The 19,243-nt window shown below is 45.0% G+C and overlaps 1 protein-coding gene and 1 non-coding gene across 2 annotated transcripts in view; one reads left to right on the top strand and one right to left on the bottom strand.

Annotated features, from left to right (window-relative positions):
- adamtsl3 (ADAMTS-like 3) overlaps positions 1 to 19,243 on the bottom strand; it is a 605,457-nt gene that overhangs the window by 500,578 nt on the left and 85,636 nt on the right. The gene's annotated exons all lie outside the window — the stretch shown is intronic.
- Positions 11,414 to 11,495, top strand: trnal-caa (transfer RNA leucine (anticodon CAA)). The gene has a single exon. It is a non-coding gene; the product is annotated as a tRNA-Leu (tRNA).

Raw genomic sequence — 19,243 nt, 5'->3', positions numbered from 1 at the left:
GGGGGGCATGACAGATAAGCATGTGAAGGTTGCTTGTCGTCTCCTGGGGGAGGTGTCCCCCTTATTCAAAAGTACTTAGTGCCTGATCGAGGATCCAGCATCAAGGAGGTCGGGGGGGGGGGGGGGTGGTGGTGGTGGTGGGAGGGGAGCTGAGAGTCACACCTCACCGTGACCCCCGTACGGCAAAACCTATCCTGCCATCATTCATCTCTGGCCTGGATCGCTCGACAATCCTGGGCCTCCACTGGGTGTTGTTCCAGCAACAGCCACCGGCTCCCCAGTGGCACTGTTGAGCAAAAGAGCTGCCAGCCCCTGATTGGCCAGCAGTTCTAGGCAGGCAGGTCTTCTCACCCTGGGGCACTGAACCCATTGAAGGCGGCCTGTTAATTGCCTGATCAGTTCTCAATATTGGTGGGCTTTCCCAGATGAGGAAATGTGTGTCTTTCACTGGCTCTTTAGCTAGTGGCCGAGACCCATGTCACCTCCATAAAATTCCCCCCGAAGAGATTCCAGAGGTGAGTACGCCTTGCTCCACAGACGCAAGATCTCTTTCATGTGCAAAAAAAAGCAAGACCCTCAAAAATGAGATCCTCATACACATAAAAATGAAAACCCACTTCCTCAATTCTTCGGCAAAACCAAAAAAATTGGAATCTTCAACTTATCCGTTCCTGGGTCTGGTTGTCACAGTGCAGACAGCAGTCTCCAATCTTCTAAGCCTTGCAACGTCAAAGAATTATATAAAAATTGGAAATGGAAACTGGCAGAATGGTTTGTTTTGACATTTACTCTCCACACAAAGAGCGCAACGATCCCATGTGCCCATTCTGTTTCCAAATCCCATTTTTCCATTTCCTACGCACTCATAGGGAACAAGAATCAGAGAACCTCTTCTGGTTTACTAAAATCAATGATGGAAAATCAGGTGCAATGACCTCTTTCAAGCAAGGCTCTGCAGCATCAGAACCTTGGGGTTGATATATTTTCACTGTCATTACTGGGAGTGCAAGATTGCCTCACACCCAGCTCACTGAACAGAAGGGGAAAAATAAACCATAGAATAGTTGATAGTCCAACTAGAGAGGGGGCTATACTGGACCTAGTACTGGGGAATGAGCCCGGTCAGGTCATCAAATTTTCAGTGGGGGAAGATGTGGCGAACAGTGACCACAATTCTGTAAACTTTCGGATAGTCATGGAAAAGGATGAGGGTTGTCTTATGGGTAAGGTGCTGAATTGGGGGAAGGCTAACTACAGCCAGATTAGGCAGGATTTGGTGGCTGTTGATTGGGAGAGGCTGTTCGAGGGTAAATCCACATCTGGCATGTGGGAGTCTTTTAAGGAGCAGTTGATAGGACTGCAGGACAGGCATGTGCCTGTAAAGAGGAAGGAAAGGAAAGGTAGGATTCGAGAGCCGTGGATAACCAGAGAAATTGTGGGTCTAATCAAAAAGAAAAAAGAGGCATACATAAGGTCCAGGCAGCTAGAAACAGATGAAGCAATGGAGGAATACAGAGAAAGTAGAAAATAACTCAAACAGGGACTTAGAAGGGCAAAAAGGGGTCACAAAATGTCCTTGGCAGACAGGATAAAGGAGAATCCCAAGGCATTTTATACATACGTTAGGAACAAGAGGGTTGTCAGAGAAAGAGTCGGACCTCTCAAGAACAAAGGAGGGGAACTATGCTTAGAATCAAGAAAGTAGGTGAGATCCTAAATGAATACTTTGCATCAGTATTCACAAAGAGAGGGACACGTTGATTGGTAGTGTCTCAGAGGGATGTGTAGACCTGTTAGAACAAATCGCAATTACAAGGGAGGAAGTGTTAGGTGTTTTAGGAAGCATTAAGGTAGACAAACCCCCAGGGCCAGATGGCATCTGTCCTATATTACTGAGAGAGACAAGAGATGAAATTGCTGGGCCTCTAACAGAAATCTTTGTTTCTTCATTGGACACAGGATGTTGCAGGTTACAGAGGGACATAGGTAAGCTGCAGAGCTGGGCTGAGAGGTGGCAAATGGAGTTTAATGCGGAAAAGTGTGAGGTGATTCACTTTGGAAGGAGTAACAGGAATACAGAGTACTCGGCTAATGGTAAGATACTTGGTAGTGTGGATGAGCAGAGAGATCTCGGTGTCCATGTGCATAGATCCCTGAAAGTTGGCACCCAGCTTGATAGGGTTGTTAAGGCGGCGTACGGTGTGCTAGTTTTTATTGGTAGATGGATTGAGTTTTGGAGCCATGAGGTCATATTGCAGCTGTACAAAACTCTGGTGTGGCCGCACTTGGAGCATTGCGTACAGTTCTGGTCGCCTCATTATAGGAAGGATGTGGAAGCATTAGAAAGGGTGCAGAGGAGATTTACCAGGATATTGCCTGGTATGGTGGGAAGGTCTTATGAGGAAAGGCTGAGGGACTTGAGGCTATTTTCGTTAGAGAGAAGAAGGTTAAGAGGTGACTTAATAGAGGCATATAAGATGATCAGAGGATTAGATAGGGTGGACAGTGAGAGCCTTTTTCCTCGGATGGTGATGGCTAGCATGAGGGGACATAGCTTTAAATTGAGGGGTGATAGATATAGGACAGATGTCAGAGCTAGGTTTTTTACTCAGAGAGTAGTAAGGGTGTGGAATGCCCTGCCTGCAACAGTAGTGGACTCGCCAACATTAAGGGCATTTAAATGGTCATTGGATAAACATATGGATGATATTGGAATAGTGTAGGTTAGATGGGCTTTAGATTGGTTTCACAGGTCAGCGCAACATTGAGGGCCAAAGGGCCTGTACTGCGCTGTAATGTTCTATGTTCTAATAAGAAATATTTAATAATCGCTTAAGACACTTGCTGCAGCAGGTTTATAATTTGATGTTAGTATTTGGGGTAATGATGCAAACCACTGAGTTACCTCTGAGGTACCATTATGGCAGGTCTATCATAAGAGGAAAGAATAAGTCAGTTAGGATTGTATTCATTCGGCCAGGTTAAAGTCCAACAGGTGTATTTGGAATCATGAGCTTTCGGAGCGCTGCTCCTTCATCAGGTCTCAGGAAGGAGCAGCACTCCGAAAGCTTGTGATTCCAAACAAACCTGTTGGACTTTAACCTGGTGTTGTGAGACTTCTTACTGTGCCCACCCCAGTCCAATGCCGGCATCTCCACATCATGTATCCATTGGAGTTCAGAAGAGTGAGAGGCGATCTCATAGAAGCTTCTAAAATTCTAACAGGATTAGACAGGGTAGATTCAGAAAGAATGTTTCCGATGCTGGGGGAATCCAGAACTAGGGGTCGTAGTTTGAGGATAAGGGGTAAACCTTATCCTGAGGTGAGGAAAAATTTCTTCACCCAGAGAGTGGTGAATTGTGTGGAATTCACTACGACAGAAAGTAGTTGAGGCCAAAAAATTGTGTGCTTTCAAGAGGGAATTAAATATAGCTCTCGGGGCTAAAGGGAACAAGGGATATGGGGGGAAGGCAGGATCAGGATATTGAATTTGATGATCAGCCATGATCAAAATGAATGGCAGAGCAGGCCCAAAGGGCCGAATGGCCTACTCCTACTAATATTGTCTATGTTTCTGTGACCTGCCTATTCGGTTAAGGTGATACAAATCTTGTGCCGTTCATCATTCAACTGGAATATAGAAGGGGTTTTAAGGTACTCAATGAGTGGACAATTCATGGGATCAGGTCGAACCACCTATTTTACCTCCATTTGATATAATGGAAAGCAAAATGGAGCAGGGTGGAAAACCAGCTTTGCATCCGATCGATAATTTGCCTTAAAACCGTCCGCTATGTCGCTGCTCATTTCATTGATGAAACTGCATTAATATCATCCACTGTGTCACCAATTCCTTTGTGATCAATAACTGTACTGCAACCTTATGCTCTGCCACACGACACACTTGCTGTCTACTTGAACATGTACTTAAGCAAAAATCAACACTCACTACATTATGTTTGAATATACAAAAATGAGACACAAGGAAAGACCAACCATCAGTCAAGCAATTACTTGGAAGGGTCAACAAGACACACATGAAAAAAACAAATCCAATTGGGGGATTTGGGGTAGTAGGCATAGTAGGAAAAAATTCCCTCTAATCTCTGTAAACTGCCAAAATCAAACCCAGGATACCACACAGACTATGCTTGTATTACTTCATATTCTGCTTACCTCTTATGATACTTATTAGAGTCTCTGCATGGATATTCTGGTATGGACCATCAGTAGAATTTAATGGGAGCTGTGGTGGGGCTATCCACCAGCTACAGAGCTGGTGGCAAACCCGCCAAAATCATTTTTTGGGATCCTCATTGCGATTTAGTATCAATAAGGCAGCCCATTGGCTGCCATTGGGATTCCCAGCTCCATTGGGGGGATGGGGATAGTTTCCCACTGGAACTCCTGCAGCGCAGTGAATATCCCGCTTACAAGTGTCACCAGTCAATGGTCACCGCGGCTAACGCAGTGGAGTTTACTAGGATTGACAGTGGAGCCCCCAGACCAAAGTGTGAGATCAACGGAATCAGTCAGGGAGGTGCCAGTGAGGATGGAGGAGGGGGCAAGATGGGAGGGGGGTGGACGGGAAGAGGTGAGATGTTGGGGGAAGGATGGCAGTGGGAGGGGGTGTTGGGGGGGGGGGGGGGGGGTGTTATCAAGGGTAGAGATGTGGCATCATTTGCTCTCCCCATTTCCTCTTTTGGGCTCAGGGTGTAGGCATACTCTCGCAGGCATACCCACCAGGATTGAATACCAATGTCAGAATGAGACCCTTGGGTTACCATTTAAGGATCTCATTGGCCTCTGGATAGGAAGGCCGACCTCAACCATAGAATCATAGAAGCCCAACAGTGCAGAAGGAGGCCATTCAGCCCATCAAGCATGCACTCACAACAATCCCACCCAGGCTCTGTAACCCCATGCATTTACCCTTCTAGTCCCCCTGACACTTAGGGGCAATTTAGAATGGCCCATCCATCTATCCAGCACATCTAATCCGGGGGAAGGGAGTTAGGAAAATGACGGAGTCTCCACCCAACACCTTCCTGCCCATTATTCACCAGGGTTGGGGAGTAATTTAAATCCCACCCCATGATGAAACATCTCAACAAAAATCTAAGAAGGCAGGACAGGAAAACTGAAGCTGTTTGCAGCGCAGTTGAGGTTACTGTTACCTCAAAAAGGGTCTCATGATGGCAGCGCTAATGAACAGTCACTAAGCAGATCACCACATTTAAACACCTCGACAATTATCCAGCGCATGTGTTGGAAGAAAACACCATCAGTAACATTAACAAAAGATTATTCAGATCGGAAATCCAGGAGAGACAGCAGGATATACAGCAGGATATGCCCGATTGAACTAAAACCCTTCCAGGGACCATATCCCTCTATTCCCATCCTATTCATGTGAGCCTACTTGTGACACTAATAAATAAACATATGAAACATTTTTCAGGTTTGGAAAGTTATATCAGGTCAACCATCCTGTAATAAAATCAACAGAATGCCAACTGCAAGCAGTCAGAGAATCTTCGAGATCTGATCATTTTATAACGTTCTTTTCAAATGCTAACCTTGTGACTTCCAAAGCCAACAAAAACTCTCAATCATGTTACAACATCTTAACACACTCCCTGTGAACTGCCATTTTTCAGTTCCCCTGTTATTCTATCCACTTTCAGAACTTTCTTCGGTCTCACATTATAATGTTTTTACCAGATTCCTGTTTTCCTATATAGTGCAGAGCAACATTGTGTCGTTGGGTGACGATGGAAAGGCCCGTCACAGAGTTGATTCTCTCAGTTCTTAGCCACATAAAAAGAATGTTGATATTCAGGTCGACCTTAGTGCTCAATTTTAACCCTTAGACTGCTGAGAGGTCAGCAGGTGACCTTTTTATAAGTTTTATATGTTTATTTATTAGTGTCACAAGTAGGCTTACATGAATAGGTTGGGAATAGAGGGATATGGTCCCTGGAAGGGTTTTAGTTCAATCGGGCAGCATGGCCAGCACAGGCTTGGAGGGCCAAAGGGCCTGTTCCTGTGCTGTAATTTTCTTTGCTCTTTTACATTAACACTGCAATAAAGTTACTGTGAAAATCCCCCTAGTCGCCACACTCCTGTTTGGGTACCCTGAGGGAGACCTTACCATGGCCAATGCACCTAACCAGCACGTCTTTCGGACTGTGGGAGGAAACCGGAGCACCCGGAGGAAAACCACGCAGACACGGGGAGAACGTGCAGACTCCGCAGATAGTGACACAGGCCGGGAATTGAACTCGGATCCCTGGCGCTCTGAGGCAGCAGTGCTAACTATGGTGCCACCGTGCTGTCCTATCTCCCTCAGGGGACTATTATTTTCTCTGTGATCTGTGTGAGCTGAAAGATATACAGCAATTACAGTACAAAACTCAAAAATCCTGTGTGACTTTGTTACTGACCATTTGGGGTAATTTTAATATGAATAACAGGCAAGCTGCGAGGAAAGTTGATGTTCCACCTGCCCAAAGGAACCCATCTCTTTTCAGTCAAGCAGCCTGAATCCCTATACAAGGCTCACTGATCAGAGGATGCGTTATTCAACTGGGGTGTGACTACTTAAAAGGCAGCGTTCAAAAGGAGGTGCACTTTATGAATTTTGGGAGGACTAACTAGGCAAGGGAATACACAATGAATGGTTGGACCCCAGGAAGTACAGAGGATCAGAGGGACCTTAGTGCGCATGTCCATAGATCTCTGAAGACAGCAGGACAGGTAGATCAGGTGGTTAAGAAAACATGTGGGATGCTTGCCTTTTTTAACCGAGGCACTGAATATATGTAAGGAGTCTAACAACACCAGGTTAAAGTCTAACAGGTTTATTTGGTAGCAAACACCACTAGCTTTCGGAGCGCTGCTCCTTCATCAGGTGAGTAGGAGATCTGCTCATAAACAGCAAACAGGGCATATAAAGACACAAACTCAATTTACAGAATAATGAATAATGATTGGAATGCGAGTCTTTACAGCTAATCAAGTCTTAAAGGTACAGACAATGCAAGTGGAGAGAGCATTAGCGCAGGTTAAAGAGATGTGTATTGTCTCCAGACAAGACAACCAGTGAGACTTTGCAAGTCCAGGCAAGTTGTGGAGGTTACAGATAGTGTGACATGAACCCAAGATCCCGGTTGAGGCCGTCCTCATGTGTGCGGAACCCGGCTATCAGTCTCTGCTCAGCGACTCTGCGCTGTCGTGTGTCATGAAGGCCGCCTTGGAGAATGCTTACCCGAATATCAGAGGCCGAATGCCCGTGACCGCTGAAGTGCTCCCCAACAGGAAAAGAACAGTCTTGCCTGGTGATTGTCGAGCGGTGTTCATTCATCCGTTGTCGTAGCGTCTGCATGGTTTCCCCAATGTACCATGCCTCGAGACATCCTTTCCTGCAGTCTATCAGGTAGACAATGTTGGTCGAGTTGCAAGAGTATGTACCGTGTACCTGGTGGATGGTGTTCTCACATGAGATGATGGCATCCGTGTCGATGATCCGGCAAGTCTTGCAGAGGTTGCTGTGGCAGGGTTGTGTGGTGTCGTGGTCACTGTTCTCCTGAAGGCTGGGTAGTTTGCTGCGGACAATGGAATGTTTGAGGTTGTTTGAAGGCAAGTAGTGGGGGTGTGGGGATGGACTTGGCGAGATGTTCGTCTTCATCAATGACATGTTGAAGGCTCCGGAGGAGATGTCGTAGCTTCTCCGCTCCGGGTAAGTACTGGACGACGAAGGGTACTCTGTCCACCGTGTCCCGTGTTTGTCTTCTGAGGAGGGTCCACATCATTGAATATATGAGCAGGGAGGTTATGATGGAGCTGTCTAAAACACTAGTTAGGCCACAGCTGGAGTACTATGTGCAGTTGTGGTTGCCACACTATAGGGAGGTAGTGACTGCACTAGAAAGAGTGCAGAGGAGATTCATCAGGATGTTGGGAGTGTTTCAGCTATGCAGAGAGACTAGAGAGGCTGGGGTTGTTTTCTTTGGAGCAGAGAAGGCTGAGGGGGGACCTGATTGAGGTGCATAAAATTGTGAGGTAGGGTGGATAGGAAGAAACATTTCCCCTTGGCAGAGGGGGTCAATAACCAGGGGGCATAGATTTAAGTGGGGGCAGGGGGTTTATAGGAGATGTGGGGAGAAACATTTTCACCCAGAGGATAGTGGGAATCTGGAACTCACTTCCAGAAAGGGTGGGAGAGGCGGGAACCCTCACAACATTTAAGAAGCATTCAGATGAACACCCAAAATACCATAGTATACAAGGCTGTGGGCTGGAAAATGGGATTATAATAAACAGGTGCATGATGACTGGCGTAGACACGGTGGGCCGAAGAGCCCCTTTGTGTGTTGTAAAACTCTATGGGTGTGATTCTATGACTCTATTTACAAGTGCATACTGTGGGGTTGTGCGGTAGGCATGGTGACTTAAATCAAGACTCCCAGGTTCACAGACACATTGATGGAAATGCTCACTGTAGAAGCAAAGTGAGGGAAGGATGTCCACCACTGTCGATAGGAGATAGGCACCAATATAAAACTAGTCGGCAGGCATGGAAAAAAGTGGCAGGGCAAGTGAAGGCACTTCCACTGCTCGTTTCTTTTGGAGAAAAGGTACGTTTAAATAAAAACCGTAATGGCGGACTGGACTTGCAAGCTGGAATATTTTGCTTAAATGCCATTTTCTGGTTTGGATTTGTAATTTTGCTGCTTTAAGACATTTGAAGAAGATTAAACTACAGATAGTGGGCACAGTAAGAAGCCTCACAATACCAGGTTAAAGTCCAACAGGTTTATTTGGTACCACGCGCTTTCGGAGCACTGCTCCTTTATCAGGCACTCACCTGATGAAGGAGCAGCGCTCTGAAAGTTCATGATGCCAAATAAACCTGTTGGACTTTAGCCTGGTATCGTGAGACTTCTTACTGTGCCCACTCCAGTCCAATGCCGGCATTGATATCTGTCCACATGACAGATAGTGGAGCATCATCTGTCCACATGACAGATAGTGGAGCATCATTCTCACACCCTAGGTGAACCTACCAAGTGGCTGGGATGGAGGAAGGGAAGAGAGGAGAAGGGCGAGAGAGAGAGACAAGAGAGAGACAAGGAGAGAGAGAGGACAGAAAGAGAGGGAGAGAGAGAGAAAGAGGAGGAGGGAGTGAAGAGAGAGAGGGGGAGAGAAGAGACAGAAAGGTGTCAGAGACAGAGAGGAGGGGAGAGAGAAGAGGACAGAGACTGAGTGGAAGGACAGATGGGAGAGAGAGGAGGGGAGAGGCATCGTAGAGAGAGAAGCAGACAGACTGGAGAGAGAGAGAGAGAGAGAGGCAGACAGACAGAATGGAGAGAGACAGACAGACAGAGAATGGGAGAGGGAAATTGACAGACAGAGAATGGGAGAGGGAAATTGACAGAATGGAAAGAAAGAGAGAGAGAGAGAGACACGCACACACACAGAAGGGGGAGGGAAAGAGGAGAGGCAGACAGAAACAGTGAGAATGGAGACAGAGAGGCAGATTGGAGAGGGAGCGAGAGTCAGACAGACAAAGTGGAGAGAGAGGAGAGAGAGAAAGAGGCAAGGAGGAGAAAGAGAGAGGAGAGATACAGGAATTATTACATGTGTCACTCCAAAGTGAGCAATGCTTACCAATCACATATAATCAGTTTTCCCAGCCAAGGAAATACTGGAAAGCAAGAGATTCAGACGAGGCGTATAATGCAAAAAAGAAACGATAATTACCAATTTAAACTGCACGTTGCACATTTTCCCATATGACCAAAGTAGACGGAGTCTGAAACTAATAAGTTTGCAGTGTTTCTCCTCAATTCCAGCCAACAATAAGGTCTCACAGCAATAGTGACAAGTGCATCAGGTTCTGCATGCCAGAGACGTTTAGCAATAAATCCTGAAGAGCTTTCATTGTGCTGATTCCAATCCCAAACTATCCAATATAAACAAAGTGATACACACCCTCAGAACAAGATTTAGACAAGGAATTAGTGTGGCTATCAAATTCCTGTAGTACAGGAAAAATGGTTTTGTCCAGAGTTTGGAAATCAAGACAGAAATCCAAGGAAACTATGAAAAGCAATTTAGAATAGAAAAGGTCAAATATTTGGAGTAAAGAAAAAAAGAATCACTGTACTAAGAGACCTCTTTCAGAATGATAATATACAAAGGTAACCTAACCTGTATTAGCAATAACTTTAACAATGATGAAAGTGGGCATGGTTTTATTCTGAGGGTGGAAAAGGTCAAAATATCGTTCACTTTTCTTTGTGTCGCTGCCAAGGTTTTTGAGCGTATTTGCAATGAGTCTTTCTACTGCATCAATGATCTCATTTAATAATGAGACGACTGTTTAGATATGCCACAATCAGATTAGCAACCAATATTACAGTAATCCAAACTTTCTAATTAATGAGTTAAAGTGAACTAATTAAAGACCTAGGGTTTCAAATTACATTGGTGGGGGGGGGGGGGGGGGGGGTGAAACATGAGGTGATTTTGCCCATTGTGACACAACAATCAAAGTTTCCTTCTCTCTGGGAAATATGTAACACGGGATTCTACCCAATCACACTTGTCTAAATTATTAAAGTTTGAAACTAATGTAGAACCATTAAATTCCTCCTCGTGGAATTTCTCAACCATTCAGTGAACGATTCCCCTCTTTGGTGCAAAACCTCCCTCATTCCCTCACTGTCTGATCTTTCTTCACTCGCTCTATATGTTCGAGGTCTGATATCGGGACTTATAAAAGACCACGAGCTAGTAAAGGAACCGGAACTGTTTATTAACACATCCATTCTCTAGCACAGTCAGCACAAGACTGGCTAGGCAAGCTCAGTAAGAAGTTTAACAACACCAGGTTAAAGTCCAACAGGTTTATTTGGTAGCAAAAGCCACAAGCTTTTGGAGCCTTAAGCTCCTTCTTGTCACTCACCTGAAGAAGGAGCTTAAGGCTCCGAAAGCTTGTGGCTTTTGCTATCAAATAAACCTGGTGGCCTTTAACCTGGTGTTGTTAAACTTCTTCCTGTGTTTACCCCAGTTCAACGCTGGCATCTCCACATCTGGCAAGCTCCACCCAGGGTACACTGCTGCCTCACAGTGCTAGACATCCGGGTTCAATTCCCAGCTTGGGTCACTGTCTGTGTGGAGTTTGCACATTCTCCCAGTGTCTGCGTGGGTTTCCTCCGGGTGCTCCGGTTTCCTCCCACAGTCCAAAAGATGTGCTGGTTACGTGCATTGGCCATGCTAAATTGCCCCTCAGTGTAACCGAACAGGCGCCGGAGTGTGGCAACTTGGGGATTTTCACAGTAACTTCATTGCAGTGTTAATGTAAGCCTACTTGTGACACTAATAAATAGACTTTGAAACAAAGCAGCTGCAATAGCCGAATGGTTAAGGCGTTGGACTCAAAATCCAATGGGGTTTCCCCGCGTTGGTGCGAACCCTGCTCATAGCGAGTGTACTCCAGAGTGAATCGTAATTCCCAGTGACCCAAAATGATTGGTCATAATTTCCCCAAAAAGGATTGCTCCACCCAGGGTGGGGGTTTGGCTCCTGGGTCACCTGACCCATTCTCTTAAAGGGGCATGCCCCAACATACATAACATTGTCGGGGTGACGGCTCAGAGTATTCCCGCAGATATGCTATGAAGTGCATCCAGGTTGCCATTTGCCTGTTTCCCAATGACATCGGACATTGTGAAAGGAGGAACCATTGTTCGGCTTCCACAGTGAGGTAAATGCACGTGAACTTCCAAGAAGGTAGAAGAGAATTCAAACACCGACTGAAAAAAAATGGGTTAGGGCAGATGGGAGGGCCTGGGTGGGATGCCCCTTCTGAGGGTTGTTGTAGACTTGATGGACTGAATGGCCTCTTTCTGCACTGTAGGGATTCTATGGTTCTAAGAAGGGAAGTTGGCATGGGAGAGAAAGTGGGTGGGTTGGGGGGGATGCGTTCAATATGAAAAACAGACACAGGTCATAAGAAGTCAAAATGGTTAGTTTAAAGGTGCTCAGTATTTAAACAACCCAAAGTTGACTGCAGTTATGCACTGACAACGAATGAGTGACCAAATCATGACCAATCTGACTTGTAAAATGTAATGTAAATCAATGGATATAACATACTAATTTAGGACAGAAAGTAATGATACAAATATATGTTTTCTCTACATCCTAGCTATGGCTGTAACGCTACATTCTGAACTCTCTCCTTTCCTTCTCTATTAACGGTATGTTTTACCTGTATAGTGCACAAGAAACAATACTTTTCACTGTATGCAAATACATGTGACAAGAATAAATCAAATCAAAATGATTGCGCCTGAGCAAGGTTCACACATGCAGTTTATAGGCACATTAAGAGGGCCTTGTACCATAGAATCTAGTGCAGAAAGAGGCCATCCGGCCCATCGAGTCTGCACCGACTCTCCGACAAAGCATTTTTACCCAGACCCTCCACTCTGCCTAATCCTCGTAAACTGCACATTTACCATGGACAATCCACCTCACCTGCACATCTTTGGAGTGTGGGAGGAAACCCACGCAGACACGGGGAGAATGCGCAAACTCCACACAGTCACCCAAGGCCGAAATCGAACCTGGGACGCTGGCGCTGTGAGGCAGCAGTGCTAACCACTGTGCCACCGTGCTGCTGTATCTAGGTTGCTGGTACCTCCTCTAGCTTATCCCTTAAAAGCCACAGCCAGTTCAGAAGCAAAGCAGAGAGAGTGAAGAGGGCAGTACTGACAACATTAAAAACCTCTCACACAGAAGAGCATGCTGATCCAAAACACCACGCTACAGAGCTCCAGAAAGCAAGCTCCTAAATTGCTCCAATTTTTCATATTTTTACTCAGTCTCACCTAGCCCTCTGGCTACTGTTTAATTCATGCATTCAAACGGATTACTATGCAGCATAGCTCACACAGTTCAAATAAAGTCTACAGCACAGAAGTAAGCTCCTTGATCAAACTGATCTATGCCCAGATTTATGTTTCATACAAGCCTCACCCCATTCTAATTAATTCTAATTACCCTTCCCACACTGCCCTCATATCACGGTGTCCCCTTCTCCCTCATGCATCCATCAAAACCTCTTGCCTCTCCTTTATTGCATCAAAGCTATGTTGCTTCAACCACTCAATGGGGCAGCGAGTTCCACATTCTCACCATTCCATGTCAAGAAAGTCCTCTTAAATTTTTCTGTTAGCGGCTACCTTGTATTTATGCTCCCTTGTTCTGGACTCGCCCACACATGGAAACAATTTTCTGCACAGCCACTTTATCAAACACGCATAAAGTACTAACTTCTAAAATTTCAAGTCCTTTACTCTGCCACCTCTTTTATATGTCTTCCCGTACGCATAGCGGGCCTTTCTGATTAGCTGAGAATGAATAAATAGTACAGGAGAAAGTCCTTCACTCTCAGAAACAGTCATGTTAGCCTTAACCTTATAAGATAGGCTTATGAACGAAAGTTATTTTTATTCATTCATGGGCCATTGGCATTGCTGGCTGGCCAGTATTTATTACCCTAGTTGCCCGAGGGCAGTTGAAAGTCAACCACATTGCTGTGGCTCTGGAGTCACATGTAGGCCAGACCAGCTAAGGATGGCAGATTTCCTTCCCTGTCAAATACCTGCATCATGATCACCATTTTTTGACTTTGGCAAGCAACTTTCTTATAGTCAGGATTGAGCCCATTGGGTGGGAATTTACGCCCTCGTTCATCCCGAAACTATGCACGGTGGCTAGCACTGCTGCCTCACAGCGCCAGGGACCCGGGTTCGATTCCCAGCTTGGGTCACTGTCTGTGCGGAGTCTACATGTTCTCCCCATGTCTGCGTGGGTTTACTCCGGGTGCTCCGGTTTCCACCCACAGTCCGAAAGACATGCTGGTTAGATGTATTGGCCATGCCAAATTCTCCCTCAGTGAACCCGAACAGGCGTCGGAATGTGGTGTCTAGGAGATTTTCACAGTAACTTCATTGCAGTGTTAATGTAAGCCTACTTTGTGACACTAAAAATAAACTTTAAAAACTTTAAAATTCCACCCGAGATCAACAGAGCTTTCCACGGTTCGCCCCTCACCCACTCCGATTCCCTTGGTGGGCAGGGCGGTAAACTTCTGGCCACTGTACCCATGATGTACTCCAATTTGATAGGCTGGAGAAAAATACTGAACTTTGCACCAACACTTATTTACCAGGTGTCATATTTGTCTAATACCCAAGAATTATCCTTTTTTAAAAAATTATTTCACTGGATGTGGACAAAGCCAGATTTTGTTGTCCATCATTAATTGGCCTTGAACTGAGTAACTTGCTGGGATATTTTGGGGTCAATCATATTATTGTGGGTCTGGAATCTCACATGAGCCAAATCAGCTAAGGACAGTAGATTTCCTTCCCTAACGGACATTAGTGAACCAGATAGGTTTTTCCAACAAATCATCGGTGATTTCATGGTCACCATTACAGATGGTTAAAAAAAATCTTATTTTCCAAATTGATTTAAAATTCCACCAGTTACAGTGGTGGTATTTGAACCCATATCACCAGAGCATTAGCCCAGGCATCTGAATTACTAAAAGTTTTTTAAAGTTTATTTATTAGTCACAAATAGGCTTACATTAACACTGCAATGAAGTTACTGTGAAATTCCCCTAGTCGCCACATTCTGGCACCTGTTCGGGTCAATGCACCTAACCAGCAGGTCTTTCAGACTGTGGGAGGCAACTGGAGCGCCTCGGAGGAAGCCCACGCAGACACGGGGAGAACGTGCAAACTCCACACAGACACAGTGACCCAAGCCGGGAATCGAACCCAGGTCCCTGGCGCTGTGAGGCTGCAGTGCTCTTCCAGTGACATGAGCACCACACCACCATATCCCGGCGATGTATTGTATCTAATGTACTCATTCCACTCTCCAATAGTAGAAAGTGTCTGTTCTCAATTCCCCTTACCTTGAATGCTGGAAGACTATGTCATCAGATATAGCCTGCACAGCTATGAGTAGCTTTACAATCTCGGTGACCAGCATGCTCTGAAGATGAGGTTTGTTGATCATGCGGTTGACTCCAATGAAGAACCTCCAACCAGGTCTCTCAATTCACCCCACACAGAACATACATAAGGGAGAATGAAGTTAGGTGTTTGTGCTGAGCTTAAGAGCTGAGGGGAGGTCAAAGGCTTTGACCTGACCCCAGCTGTGCCACTGGGGAACCTGCCATGGTGGTGGGGGGTGCGGCATGGACATGCCATTGGCGGGACTGGAAGATTCCATCAGCAGGAAGAGCCTGAAAATTTGGCCCTTTGTTTCCCAGCATATCTGAGATCCCACTTGAGACTTCGCAGAGCCATTAGTGATACAAAGGCTGGACCTAAAGAAAAGAGAGTTTTGCATTGATAAAGCACTATTCACCTTGTTTTAAAGTAGGAAATGTGGATGTGAAATTGGGTTCAGCAGCTTCCGTGAACATTACGATAATGATCAGGTCACCTGTTTCTTTGTGCTGATGATTAAGGGATAAATATTGATCAGGTAACTCCACTGGCTCTTCAAAATAGCGTGGGATCCATTACATCCACTTAATTGGACAAATGGAACTGTGATTTAATGTCACATTAGGGAGATTATACTTCTCACAGTGCAGCACTCCCTCAGTACAGCAGTGCAATGTCAGCCTTGACTTTTGTGCTCAAGCTCTGGACTCAAGAGGCAAGAGTGCAACCAAGGAACCTACAGCTGACACAAGGTGAAATCCGTGTGAATTACTGAAACTAATTATGGTCTAGAGATAAATTTAATCGTAAACTTAAGTAATATTGCTGGTTCTAATCAACACTATCACCTCCCATTGAAAGTCCAATCTTGCAACGGCTTTCTTCACTCGCATCCCATTGTGTTGTGTGTTAGAATATAACCAATGATAACATTGGATCTGCTGTAGTGACCAATGGTAACATGCTGTAAGGGTCAGCTGACCCAGTAAACTATGTAACCAATGACAAAATGATGTGGTGGTCAGCTGACCAGCTGATTCAGTGTAAGTAAGAACCTGTTGGAAATTGTTAAATTGCTTGGAATGGCCCGGGGTGAGGCTTCAAGTGTTGGAGTAATGATGTTTCTTTATTAAACCTTTTTCTTTGATTTATAAGTTGGAATAAGTTTGTTTCATTTTATTGCCTACAACTGAAGGGTTACTTCTGCTGGATCAACATTGTGGAAGTGATCAGTCAATGATAATCATAGAATCCCTATACTGCAGAAGGCCATTCAGCCCATTGAGTTCGCACTGACCCTCCGACAGAGTTTATTACCCAGGCCCTATTCCCGTAACCCCATCTATTTACCCCATTAATTCCCCTAGTCTACACATCTTTGGACATTAAGGGGCAAGTTAGCATGGCCAATGCGTCTAACCTGCACATCATTGGAGTGTGGGAGGAAACCGGAGCATCCAGAGGAAACCCACACAGACACGGGGAGAACATGCAGACTCCACGGTCACCCAAGGCCAGAATCGAACCCAGGTCCCTGACGCTGTGACATGCTTTCCCACCAGCCTCCACAGCAGAAAACGCTCCACATTCCCGCCCTGGGACTTATCCTAGGATGGCAGAATTCCGCCCCATTGTCTTCTTCAAAGGTAGAACAACAACGGGGGAGGTGATGGCCTACCGATGTTATTGCTAAACTATTAATCCAAAAACTCAGCTAATGTTCTGAGGACTCCAGTTCGAATCCCGCCACGGCAGGGAGTGGAATTTGAATTTTAAAAAAATATCTGAGATTAATAATCTACTGATGACCATGAAACCATTGTCAATTGTCGGGAAAACTCATCTGGTTCACTGATGTCCTTTAGGGAAGGAAATCTGCCGTCCTTATCTGGTCTGGCCTGCATATGACTCCAGAGCCACAGCAATGTGGTTGACACTGAACTGCCCTCTGAAATGGCCTAGCAAGCCATTCAGTTGTATCAATCGCTCAAGAAGGCAGCTCCAGGACAATGAGGGATGGGCAATAAATGCTGGCCGGCCATTCTCCCAAAAATGAATAAAACCGCTGAAGATACAAATCCTGGATCTGGGTGAAATGGTTGAAAACTAATTGCTGAAAGTTCAAAAAGAAAAAGCACCAACTATAAATATAAGAAATACTTTGTGATTTGATTCAATTCCCTCATTCCCACAGTAGGATCTGAAGCCATAATAGGCCCATGTTGTTAAATAAATCAATCACAGATGTGAATTTTTCACTTTTCAGGTTGCTGTTTCACAATTTCTCAGAAAGGTTGTGAAGGCCAACAGGCACTAAAACACGGAAAACCTCATAATAATCATAGCTTAGCACTCTCCAGAACGGCAAACGCACCCAAGAATCATTTTAAGCAGACCAACTTTGCATTTCAACTGCAGTCCCAGCAAGCTGACAAGCCCTACTCTGCTGCTCTTTAGCAAGCAGGACTGTGCATGTTTAGAATGCTGGTCATTAACAAGTTCTATTTGATCCAGCGGATTGTAACATTGCCTATTCATAAAATTCAAGGCGAAAGGAATGAATCATCTTCCAACACACAAATGAACAAATCCCTCGTGCAGATTTTTCCCAGTGAGGTGTCGCACAGCTTTCCGCAAAAGAAAATAAAATCTGCGATTATGTTTTAGGATTACTGCCGATAAAAGTAAGTGATTAAAATTCCTTCAGGATTACCTGGTTTCCTCATTCATTCATGAGGGCAAAATGTCTGACCCATCGCCGGCAACACGCCTTTATGTAATCTCTTCAGTGTTAAAAAAAAGTTCCGAGATGCTTTAGGAATGGGGACAGGAAAGGAGACATAGAAAATAGAAGCAGCAATAGGCCATTCAGCCCTTCACTGCTGCTCCGCCATTCATTATGATCATGGCTGAAGATTAAATTCAATATTCTGATCCTCATTTTTTAAAAGTTTATTTATTAGTCACCAGGAGGCTTACATTAACACTGCAATGAAGTAGCCAATCCACCTAACATGCACATCTTTCAGACTGTGGGAGGAAACCGGAGCACCCGGAGGAAACCCACGCAGACATGGGGAGAATGTGCAGATTCCGCACAGACAGTGACCCAAGCCAGGAATCGAACCTGGGCGCTGTGAGGCAGCAGTGCTAACCACTGTGCCATACCTGAACAGGCGCCGGAGTGTGGCGACTCGGGGATTTTCACAGTAACTTCATTGCAGTGTTAATGTAAGCCTACTTCTGACTAACAAATTTTAACTTCAAGTTACTGTGAAAATCCCCTAGTTGCCACATTCCGGTGCCTGTTTGGGTACATTGAGGGAGAATTTACCACGGCCAATGTACCTAACCAGTACGTCTTTCTGACTGGAGGAAGAAACTGGAGCACCCAGGGGAAACCCACTCTGACACGGGGAGAACGTGCAGACTCTGCACAGACAGTGACCCAAGCCGGGAATCAAACCCGGATCCCTGGCGCTGTGAGGCAGCAGTGCTAACCACTGTGCCACCATACAACCCTATCCCTTGATCCCTTAAGACATGGAGAAATCAAGAGCCATGATCAAGGAACTCTGGCCAAGATAATGGATTTAAGACTACTTTGAATGATATTAATTGCACAACAAATAAATAAAACCCAACTTACAGCCATGAAATGAAAAATTGCATGGCTGATGACAGACAACAAAGATTTCTTGTCGTAGAACTAACTAACCGGATGACAAGTAACGCTGTTGAAATTGAAGAACTGGTATGGGTTGAACTGATCCATTGATTTCAGCAGAAATAGGATACAAAACATTCTGCATACAAGACCATAACCTCACTGTTGGAAACAATCCAATCATCAAAAAAAATCAAACAACAACACATTAAATAGAAAACAAAATGCTGCAGGAATCTAGGCTGAAACCTGCCCTTGTTCCTTGCCAAGCATATTTTCCTTAGATATAGAAAGCAGGTGAGAATTAAAAACCTACCTGTTGTGGAAAAAAAAAATATTTACTTTAATAAAAAGATAGTTCTGAAATTCATGCAACGTGTGTGAAAGGAGCAGTTTGATCATTCTCATGGCTGCATCCTAACTTTGGATCCAAGGGGTTCTTGAATGTTTCAAAATGGTCACTTGTACGATCGCTTAGCCCCGTCTACAGAAGTGGATTTGACATTATGTGCACAATCATCCATAACCTTA

The sequence above is a fragment of the Mustelus asterias genome, chromosome 24, assembly GCF_964213995.1.
Source record: "Mustelus asterias chromosome 24, sMusAst1.hap1.1, whole genome shotgun sequence".
Taxonomy (NCBI): Eukaryota; Metazoa; Chordata; class Chondrichthyes; order Carcharhiniformes; family Triakidae; genus Mustelus; species Mustelus asterias.
This window is presented reverse-complemented; position numbering and strand designations above follow the sequence as displayed.